We start from the raw sequence: 12,146 nt of genomic DNA on the forward strand, positions 1-12,146 counted from the left end.
AATCATCCATTGTATTAGAAACAGGAATTGTGATTGAAAGTCAAAGAGCTCCCAAGTATTTGATTGCTTAATTATCATTATTGATTGCATATTCAAATATCCTTAATTAACTTAAGAACATTAGGCCATACTGTGTGCAGAGATGTTAAGACAATAATTCATACCAGTGCTTGCATTCAAGCATTAATTGCATTGGTGATAAAGATAATTGACTGGGAATAATAATAAGAAACTGAAAATGATTGAAATAGTCAGTGGATCAATTGGCATCATTATGAAAAATCATTGTATACTTGTCTGTCACACTATCAGACTTGGAAGAGGAGTTTGCCATGCTTACAGTAACATGATAATTATTGATGAATCAGAGATTTAGTTCAGAGATTGAGATCAGATACCAACGCTATGGATGGAAGAACTATAAGAATGGATCATATGATGAGGGTGCTGCTAAGCATCAAACAATGGTTCAAATGATGGAAATGATAAGATTGTAAGAGTACTAGAATCAGACAAGGTATTCTATAGATTACTGAATTTATAAATAATCAATCTTCCATCCCATTCTTCATCAAGTGTTGATTCAACTTCATTTTAAAAGATTGAAGCACCAAATTAAGAATTTATGTTCAAATCTTTTCTACTTATGTAAAAATAAACAGACAAAGTTATCTCTACTCCAACCAAAGGATTGCTAATTTTGCATTTCCATTCTCCAGGTTTAGATTTGATATAACTGCTTACAATTATGCAACTGGGCATCACAATTATTTTTCACCTTACAGCTGTTATTCCCTTTTCATTCTGATTCCGAAGAAATCAAGTTTAATTCAGTAGGCATATCCTACTGAATACAGTATTGAATAACATTTTGAGCCCTAAAAGCTCTTCCCTCACTCTTCTTTTTGCATCAGTGCAATCAGAGGATCTCCGTGAAGCGGCATGGGCCACTGAAAGGTAGAAAAGAGTCTGTAAAGCTGAGAAATGAAAACAAATTTGACTTTAATCTGAGACTGCTTTCACTAATCAGAACACCACCACTAGGTGTAGCTGCTGTCCTGATGATTAAAGGTGTACTGTCCAGTACATTTGCCTCTCAAGGCAAGTTGGGGTCCTGGATATGTCCAAACATATTTCTGATCAGTAAATAAAAGTTAATATCCTTGGGTATATTTTAACAATGTTCATATAATTGTACTCTTTAATCTATTTGAACATTTGTAGATAAATAGCATAGTGCACAATATTCTTTGATTGATCTGAGTGTTTAATTAAATGCTTTTACCCACTTGTTAACGAGATATATACAGGAAAAATGCATTTACCTATATTGTGTGAGTGTATTAAGGTGTTTTATGCTGAAAATTACTTCTGGTGTGTGTTGCCGCAGCCACATCTATGACTAGGCAACAATTTCCATCGGAAAACAGTGGATCAGGAGTCCAAAACTAGGGGGCCTAGATTTCAGGTGAGAGGGTTAAGATTTAAAAGGGACTTGAGGGGCAACATTTTCATGTGGTGAGTATATGGAACAGCTTGCCAGAGGAAGTGGTTGAGGCAGGCACAATAGTATCATTTAAGAAGCACTTGGATTGGTACATGCAGGGACAGGGCTTGGAGGGATGTGGGCCGAACACAGGAAATTGGGACTAAATCGGTGGGCACCGTGGTCAGCATGGATTTGTTGGAGCGAAAGGCTTGTATCTGTGCTGCATTGCTCTCTGAGTCTATGAAAGACCCAATCTTATTTGCAACAGAACAGCATTAAGGAAACTAGAATACACCACGTGTACACTACAATGGATTTTTTTGTTCTAATTGTGTTCTTTCTTGTAAAAATTGTGTACAACTTATGTTTAATGTATGGTTGTCTTGTGAATGTTGCGTACCTGATGCTATGTGCCTGTGATGCTGCTGCAAGTAAGTTTTTCATTGCACCTGTGCACACATGGACTTGTGCATATGACAATGAATTCGGCTTTGACTTTTGAGCCAAACTATAAACTGGTCAGAAAACTATACTACTGAATGAGCATGACTTCTGAGATTTGTAGCATGGATTGGCAAGAAAGGTTTTTCTTCCTTCTGTACACTGTTGTCAGGTATATACGAGAACACACGTGGATTTTTTCCAGACTAAGAATATATAGCAATGTACCAATAATTGTTTGGTCACGTTTCATTAGTTAGAATTCCAAGCATATACAGTTCCCCAAAATCATTCATTCATTTTGACATCAGTTTGTTCTTATGCAAATGTAAGCTCATTAATCCTTAATCAAAATGACTTGATAGATCAAAGTAAATGCAATGGAGTGAGTTTATCAGACATTTCAGTGTCTGATCCAGTAAAACATTTCACAGACTAAATGCATCTTATTACCAGAAGGGCATTGGCTGACTTCCCACAAAAGGTAATTTCACAGATATGAACACATTAGCTAGATGTGAATGCTTCAAGCAGGAATGTGGGTTTGGCTACATTGTTCCTACACTTGTTGAGAGCCTCACTCATGAATTAATACCTGGCTCAGCAACACATGACAATGACCAATGGCTTACAGACATTTTCCATTAGCTAGTCAAACTGATCATGCAAATCATCCATTGTAAGTAGCCTGAGCCATTAGAGACATGAGAAATGGCTGAAGCCAGCAGCAAATTTGACGTGATATAAAAGTACAGAATGCTGAAAATACTCAACAGGTCAGGCAGCATCTGTGAGGAGATAAATAGACTTAATGTTTCAGGTCAATGACTTTTCTTCAGTCCTCCCATCTTGTTAGTTATGATGACACTCCTGTGAGAGGCGTGCTGGAGTTTCATGCACAGAACTGCCTCTGCTCTTGTGTGCTTTGTATGTTTTAACATCTTCTTCCAGAAGCATCAGTTGTTGATTTACAGTTTAAAGTTATATTAAACATGACACCAGGAAATGCTGTACTTAATGAGATGCAATCACTGTTGTCTCGGGCTGTGTTTTCTTTGTACTTGGTATACTAGAGTTCAAATGATTCATTATGCACTGATGACTATGCTCTCCTCAATATTTGACGAATTGGTAGGACTGGCATTCAAACTCATTCTAAGATTCATGATCTCATAACATTTTTGAAGCCACTGTTGTATTGTGGAAATATTGCAACTCATTCGTGCATGGCAGCATACCACAAACTGCAGTATGATGGCGACCAGATATTTATTTTTTATATACACACTCTCACACACACTGATTGACAGACAAATAAGGACACCAGGAAAACTTATTCAAACCTAAGAGTACATCTTTAACTTTGATTGCAAATATAAAAGATTGGGAAGTGATTCGTATTCCTAATATCAGAAGGAAGTTTGCCATTTCCTCTAGCAGTGAGTTTCAATCTATAACAAAATCAGATGTTCCTAATGGAAAATTTGTGGGAAATAAATGTGGGAATGTGACTGATAAGAATGCTCTGAGGGCTGGCATAGACTTGATGGGCTGATTGGTTTACTTTTATGTCAATGAGAAATATATTAACATAAAAATGCCCAGTTTTTATCTAAACCCTAATTTCCTGTACTAACCTCTTAAACTGTGATTTTCTTAACACTGTAAAATCTATTCATGTGTGTCTCGAATACACTTAGTGATTGAGACTCACAGCCATCTTGGGAAAAGAATTCCAAAACTTAACTAAGATTTGGGTAAAAAAAATTCTTCTGATCTATGTAGTGAATGGTGAACCCCTTATTTTGACCTGTGACCCCTGATTTTAGGCACCGTAGCCAGGGGAAACAACAACAAAATTGGATATATTGTACTTGATCCCCTCATCCAAATTAATGACATAGATAGTGAACAGCTTGGGCCCCAGCACTGATCACTGTGGCACACCACTGATCACAGCCTCTCCCTACCTAAAAATGACTAATTTATTCCTACTCTCCATTTTCTGTCCATTAACTAGTCCTCAGTGCATGCCAGTATATTATCCCATTGAGAAAGCCAGTAGCTTTCTCAAACTTTATTTCCCTTTCATAAATCTATGTCCTAATATTATTTTCCAAATGCTCTGTAAACATTTCCTTAATAATAGGTTCTAGTATTTTTCCTGCTACTGATCTCGGGCCAACTGATTATAGTTCCCCATTTTATCTTTACATTCTTTCTTAAATAGTGGGGTTGTATTTGCTACCTTCCTATTCACGGAATACATGGAATTTTGGAAAATAGCAACAAGGACATTTACCATCTCCATACCTTTCTCCTCCTTCAAAACTCTCGGTAGCAGGTCATCAGGTCCAGTAAACGTATTGCCATTAAATCCCCCTCAATGTCTCCAATACTCTTGCTTTAAGGGGCAGCATGGTAGGGTAGAAGCTAGCGCAATGCTATTACAGCGCCAGTGATCAGGGTTTGATTCCCGTCACTGTCTGCGATGAGTTTGTACGTTCTCCCTGTGTCCCTGTGGGGTTTCCCCCAGGTGCTCAGTTTCCTCCCACATTCTAAAGATGTACAGGTAGGTTAACATGGGTTTAAAGTGGGCGGCGCAGACTCGTTGGACCAGAAGGTCCTGTTACCGTGCTGTATAAAGATTTTTAAAAAGTTTCAATCTCCTTTTATCTTTAATCAGCACCGTGACTCATCTAGTCGAGTTACTACCCGCCCCCCCCCTCCCCCCTGCCCCCTCCCCCCAGCTCCAGTTACCCAGGTACAATACTGACCTCCAGTGTCACCTGTGTGGAGTTTACCACATTGTCCCTGTGATTACATGGGTTTCCTCTGCATGGTCTGGTTTCCTCACACATCTCAAAGATGGGCAAGTTAGCAGGTTAGTTGGCCACTGTAAATTACCCCTAGTTAATAAGTGAGTGGTAGAATCTGGGGGGACGTTGTGAGGAGTTGATGGGAATGTTGAGAGAATTAAATGGGATTAGCACAAGATTAATGTAAATGGGTGCTTGATGGTTTGCACAGATTCGATGGGCTGAAGGGCCTGTTTCTGTTCTGTGTAATGCTGACGCCTTATTTATTGTGGGCTACCGTTTCCATTATCTCTAGGATGTTTTTACTGTCTTTTTTTTCTGTGAAAAAATATTTGTTTAATTTCTCCACCATTTCCATAATTACCAATATGATTTATCCAGTATTAGTACATAAGGAATACAAATTAATCTTCAATGGATACAAGATATCGTGAAATTCACTCAAACAGTGGGGCAAATATAATGATCAACGCACAATCTAATTCTAATTTGTTCTTACTGTGGGAATTTTATGCAGAGGCAAATGGAGGAGCAGTGAAGTACAGAGAGACATTGACAGTGTAAACTCAACAACTGACTGTTTTATATTTAAACAGTATCAAAAGCAAGAAAAAAAGTTTATTCTCCATCACTGACATCTCTTACCTTGTGAAACAGAAAATCAACACTTCCTACCTAAAAATTAACTTACAATTTGGTCTTTTAGCTTATGCTGAAGGGAGAATACCAGTTTCATGACCTATGTGATACCAAGCTAATAATATGACCTTAATAAATAAATGATAGTGCCAGATCAAAAATTTTGACCATGCCACAAATGATTATGGTATCCTGCACTGCTAAAGGCCATTGAAGTTTTATGTACATATGGAGCCAATCTGCTTAGCAGAAAAGGGTATGAAAGGCTACTTTTCATAGTAACTACATGAAAGTAAATGGGTCTCTTAGGGTTTTACTGCAACATATAAATGATCTTTTATTCCAAAAGGCCTTGAACTCAGAAGCCCCTTTGAATATAAAACAAAATGATAAAAAAATGATTTTCAATAATCTGTGTTTCAGGAGTCTCCAGGGGTTCACAAAACTCCTCCATAGAAAGCCTTGATTTAATGGGCTGCTAAACATTGGGTTTGTAGGAGTGTGATCAGTGGTCTTTATGACTGTGATGACAAATCCATTACATGCTTTACGTCCTTGACAAATATTGTCTTTTTCACTATGGTTCAAGTGTGCAAATCCTACAGTTAACTTGCACCTAAAATAGCTGTAAAAAGACACAGAGGATCAGAGAGAGTGATTGATTTATTATTTCTGCTGCAATAGGTTTGAATACTGTCCAAATGAGTTGTCACAAAGTCTCCAGATTTATGTCTTACATTTAGACTACATCAGGTTCCTTTGAAAATAAACTACAAAAACAGCACACAATTTTCAAAAAATATATAAATGAATAGATCATCCCCTAACATCTGGTTCCTCACTCTGGCCACCTTTCTTATTCTCATCTGTGAAAATTTATATTTTTACAAGTCTGTACTGTGTGTGGAATAACTGGATGCAATTAATATAAATTGAAATAATAATAGAATATTGGACTCGGTCACTGACAAGAGCACAAAGAGCTAGACTCCCTATAGTCTTTGAGAAATCAAGTGTTCCACCAAAATACATATTAGATGGTCTCAGCACCTTTAGTCTGAGGTTTTGGCATCAGATGTGTCCCTCTGCGTTCCACTCAGCTGAGAAATTCTACATTTTGCAATCCTTCTCTTTTGCCATTAGTCAGTTTCTTGTATAATTTTGTATAGTCAGTTTCTTGTACAACTTACTTGCTGCTGCAAGTAAGTTTTTCATTGCACCTATGCATATATGTATATAGAACATAGAAAAGTACAGCACCGCATCAGGTCCTTTGGCCCACGAGATTGTGCCAAATTAATTAAATGCCTAACTAAACTAATCCCTTCTGCCTACACAATGTTTATACCCCCTCCATTCTCTGCACATCCATGTGCCTATACAAGATCCTCTTAAACGCCTCTATCATATTTGCCTCCAAATGTACTTGTGCATATGACAATAAACTCTATTTCAGACGTGGCACTTGGGCAGACATAAAAGTGGATGAAATTTCCATCCAGAGTTGACTCAGCTTTTTCCATATGGAAAAGGAAGGGAATAGTATGTTTTCGGGATCTATTCATTGATAACTGTCATTCATCTTTTGAACAATTGTCTAACAAATACAATTTGCCTAGATCACACTTTTTTCGATATTTGCAGATTAGACATTTTTTAAAAGCTACTATACCCTCTTTTCTGACACCTTACAAAACTGAAATTACAGAAAAAATTTTAGGTCTTAATCCTTATCAGAAGGGCTTGATAGCAATAATCTATGATTTAATTATGAAAATACGTCCAGAATCACTGGATAAAATTAAGAATGAATGGGAAACCGAACTCCAGACATCTTTACCTACAGAGGCATGGAAGAAAATTCTTCATTTAGTTAATACGTCTTCAATGTGTTCCAGACATTCTTTGATACAGTTTAAGGTAGTTCACAGGACCCATATGTCAAAAGATAAGCTAGCTCGTTTTTATCACCATATAAATCCTATATGTGACAGATGTAAATCGAATGTGGCTTCTTTGACACATATGTTTTGGTCCTGTCCTCTTTTGGAAAAATATTGGAAAGACATTTTTAACATTATTTCAAATGTATTGAAGATTGATTTACAACCTCACCCTATCACTGCAATTTTTGGATTACCAAGGATAGAGTCTGGCCATCTATCTGCTTCCGCTAACCATATGATTGCCTTTGTTACATTAATGGCCAAACGATCCATTTTGCTTAAATGGAAGGATCCAATACCCCCTACTACTTTTCAATGGTTCTCTCAAACTATATCGTGTTTAAACTTGGAAAAAATTAGGAGTGGTACTGTTGATCCTTCGCTTAAATTTGAAGATATTTGGAGTCCATTAATTCAATATTTTCACATGATATAGATCCCCTTGTAATAACCTTTCAACTTAGAGGAATGGAGTTGATGACATGATATTGCTCTGCTTCTACTGAGAAATTTTAGTCCAGTCTTTTCGTTTTGTTTTTTTTTGAAATTTTTCTGCTTAGTTTAGTTTGGTTTGATATATCGTTTATAATTTTTCTTATTGATTTGGGGATTTGTTTTTTCTTTCTTTTCTTTTTATATATATATATTTTATATTTCTTTTATATTATATTATATTATATTATATTCATTTCTTTTATATTATATTCATTTTCTAAGAGATTGTTGGATCTACAGATTTTTTTATATTTTATTGTTCTTTATGATTATCTATGCCATGATTGTTCTCCTGATCTCTTTGTATTACATGTACAAACATTGATGTTATATATTAATCTGTATTAATTTGAAAACTAATAAAGAGATTGAAAAAGAAAGAAAAGTGGATGAAATCTTGCTCCCAGCACTTGGTCAGGGATTCCTCAATAGAAATCTCACTGACAAGGAGGCAAACTCATCTGAAGTCATTAAGCCATGCAGCATGGAAACAGGCCATTCAATCCACCAGGTCCACACTGACCAAACAGCATCCATCCACATTAATCCCTTCTTCCAGCACTTGGCCCATAGCCTTCTCTGCCTAGGCAATTCAAGTGCTTAAGACACTTCTTAAAAGATGCCAGTGACTGCCTCTACCTCTCTCTCAGGCACTGTATTCCAGGCACTCACCACTCTCTAGCTGAAGAAGGGCCCCTTCAGGTCCTCCTCTAAATCGCTTCCCCCTTACCATGAATAGTTTCCTGCAGTCTACCCTATCAATACCCCGCATAATTTTATATACCTCAATCATGTTTAACCTCCTACACTACTGGGAAAACAGACCTAGCCTCTCCAGTTTCTCCTCAGAACTGTAACACACCATCCCAGACAACATCCTGGTGAATCATCTCTGCACCCTCTCCAGAGCTATCGCATCCTTCCTACAGTGCAGTGCCCAGACCACTTGCTGACAATGAGGTGGCCAGGCCAAGGGAGGATTGAGTCAGAGAGCAATGTAGCACGGAAAAAGGCCCTTCAGTCCACCTCATCCATGCTGACCAAAATGCCTATCTAAGCTAAGCCTATCTGCAAGGGCAAGTGAGTGGCAGAGGTCAGATATGACAGTCATCTCTGCTGTTCCTTCTACACCAATAGGGAAGTTGTAGTTGCTGAAGCACATGATGAGCCAGTTTGACCTGTTGTCTTGAAGAAGCAATACAGCTGAAGGCATTGAGCACATTGACTTCACTGCCCAGTGATTAGGATTGAATGGTGTTTGCAAATGGAACTGATCTTGGAGGAGGCAGGTGCTTGCAGTTGTGGATCAACAGTCTTGATTATGTCTTGGCTGAAGAATGGAGGTGGTGTTTGGTGAGACAAATGTTTGATATGGTGTGAAGGGCTTGAGTGAACATTGTTCACAACCAGGATACCCTTGGATTTTGGCTGGAGTATTAGAGTTTTAGTCCAAAACCCAGGAAGTTAAGGTCTTAATGGATATCTATGCCTTCCTCTGCTCCTTAATGAATGTCATATTAATACCTGGACGTAATAGCCTGGTCTTGGTAGGGTGTGAACCTTGGTAAAGTCTCCTGTAGTATTCTAGCAAAGAATGGCTGAAATGGTCCTTGAACTTTTGGCCTGCTTTACATTGGTATTGGTTTATTATTGTCACTTGTACCGAGGTACAGTGAAAAACTTGTCTTGCATCCTGATCGTACAAGTCAATTCATTACACAGTGCAGTTACATTGAGTCAGTACAGAGTGCATTGAGGTAGTACAGGTGAAAACAATAACAGTGCAGAGTAAAGTGTCATGGCTGCAGAGGAAGTGCAGTGCAGGTAGACAATAAGGTGCAAGGTCACAAGGTCGATCGTAAGGTCAGAGTCCATCTCATCGTATAAGGGAGCCATTCAATAGTCTTATCACAGTGGGATAGAAGCTGTCCTTAAGCCTGTTGGTATGTGCCTTCAGACTCCTGTATCTTCTACCTGATGGAAGAGGAGAGAAGAGAGAATGACCCGAAGATGGAGATTGCCTTTATTGTCCACATCATAGACCAGCCTTTAGGCATGAGATGGTGTTACCAGTCCCTGACAACATTGGAGAATATACTGGCATCCTCGCCCGAAAGGGAACAGATTGACAATTGCAGAACTTTGCATTTTACCAAGAGATGGCTTTTGCCAACTTATGTTTGCTTTGGCTGACATGCTTGTTACTGAGTTTGATTTTTTTTTCTCTGATCAACACGTAGCTGTTCTGCTTCTACTTACAAGCCATTTTCCAGCATCTTTTCTGGAAAAGATTTCCTGACCAATATTTGAAGAAGCAGCTGAGATTATGATCAGCATTTCATCAGCTGCAACTTGAGGAATTTCAGCAACAAACAGTTGTAACTGTACTTCTTCCCTATATCCAGGCACATCTGACAAGTCTGCATCGAGTTAGACTGGTAGGGATAGTGACTGCAGTAAGTTCAAAACCTGACTTAGCTAGGAATAAGAATTCAGATTTGCATACCATAAAAACATTGAACATTTTAAAGGGTAATGCCATGTTCTAAGTTGAAAATGCATTTCAATCTGTATTTGGCAATTTGCACATGTCCTTGGTTTCAGGGTGAAACTTACATCTGTTACAAAGCAAATTATTACATTATAATTATATAGACTGCACCAGGAAGTTGGATGAGTCTCTTTCCCATCTCTTCTTGACCTGAGAACAGACCATGTGTATGATTCTACTGTTCCACACGAGTACTATTCCCATATCTAGATTCCTCTAATAACCAGAAATATATCAAGCTGAGTTTTGACTGCAATCAATGCCTGAGCCCCCACATCCCTCTAGCACAGAGAACTCCAAAGATTCACCACTCTCTGTGAAAATATTTCTCAACATTTCTATCCTAAATTGTCTACTTAATTTGAATTCCTGACTTCTAATTCTAGACAGCATAACAAAGGGAAATACCTTTTTATCCACCCTATAGAGCCCTCTAAGAACCTTGTACGTTTCATTGTCTTAAACTCTAGAGGATCAAGGCTACCCAATCTTTCATCACATGACAGATCTGCCATACCAGGAATCAGCCTGTCTCAATCTCTGCTGCACTCCCTCAATAGTAAATATATCCCCTTTTTAGTTGAGGCAAAAATTGTACACAACTCTCCAGATATGATTTACCAAGGCATTAAATTATTGCAGTGAGACATCCTTACTCTTGTTCTCTGATTATCTTGCAATAAAGGCAAATATTGCACTTGCTTTTCTCCTTGCTTACTCATCTGCACGTTAGTTTTCAGTGACTTACATACAAGGACACCCAGGTTCCATTGAACCAACATTTCCCAATTTATCTCTGGAGAGAGAAAAGATGTTGTTTCGGGTCATCAGAACTACTTTGCAGCAACTCTTTCAATTTGTCTTTAGAAACAGTTCTGTTGAGCTCCAAAGCACAACTACATTTCCTCAATATTATGGAAACTGCATTTAACTATTGAGAAGGCCATTCTGACACAGTTCACTTGACTTCATAAGCTTGGAGTGCACAGAATCATCCATTCTTATAAACTTTTATTCTGCCATCTGACAGGCAATCCTTGTAGAATACCAACATAATGTTGTACGCAGTGAGAAGTTAGAACAGTTTCACTAGAATCCCATTAAAGTGTAACATCTTCATGACCCCTTCCAACTCTTTGTAACATAGGAGCTGAATGCCTGTAGCTGAAGGTAGTTTGCTGCCATTATGGAAAAGTAATAGTAGACAATATTTCATTCTTGACAGAGTTACTGATTAAGTTGTCTAACCACAGAAGAAAATGTTCTCTTGTTGCCCAGACTAACTTTACATTGAAAGATCGGTTACTACTTAACCATAGGAATGTTAGGAGTAAGTATCAGTTGTGAAGATCCTCAAGCATATTTTGCCATTAGGTTACGCCAAGGTTGATCAGTACCTCAATTTCATTTCCCCACCTTTATGTCATAACCCTCACTCTCTCCCATCAAAAATATCCTGTTAGGTGCTGATCATCCCACAGAAGGGAGCATAAATAATGTAAAGGAGCATCGGTTGAGATGATATCTGTAAGACCGTTTGTGGGAAAGAATTGGAGTGGTCCATGAACTGTTATAATGATGACAATGCTACAATAAAAATGAAGTCTCATTATCTCAATCCATATATGTATGCTATAGCTAGTTCAGAAGCAATTATTATAGAAAGGCAAACGATACAAGTTACATGTAGCTTTCACAACAGGAGTCCATCCCAATTTATTTTACAGCCAAAGAAACACTTTTAATTTTGAAGTATTGTCGCCAAT

This window comes from Pristis pectinata, chromosome 22 (genome assembly GCF_009764475.1).
Source record: "Pristis pectinata isolate sPriPec2 chromosome 22, sPriPec2.1.pri, whole genome shotgun sequence".
Lineage (NCBI taxonomy): Eukaryota > Metazoa > Chordata > Chondrichthyes > Rhinopristiformes > Pristidae > Pristis > Pristis pectinata.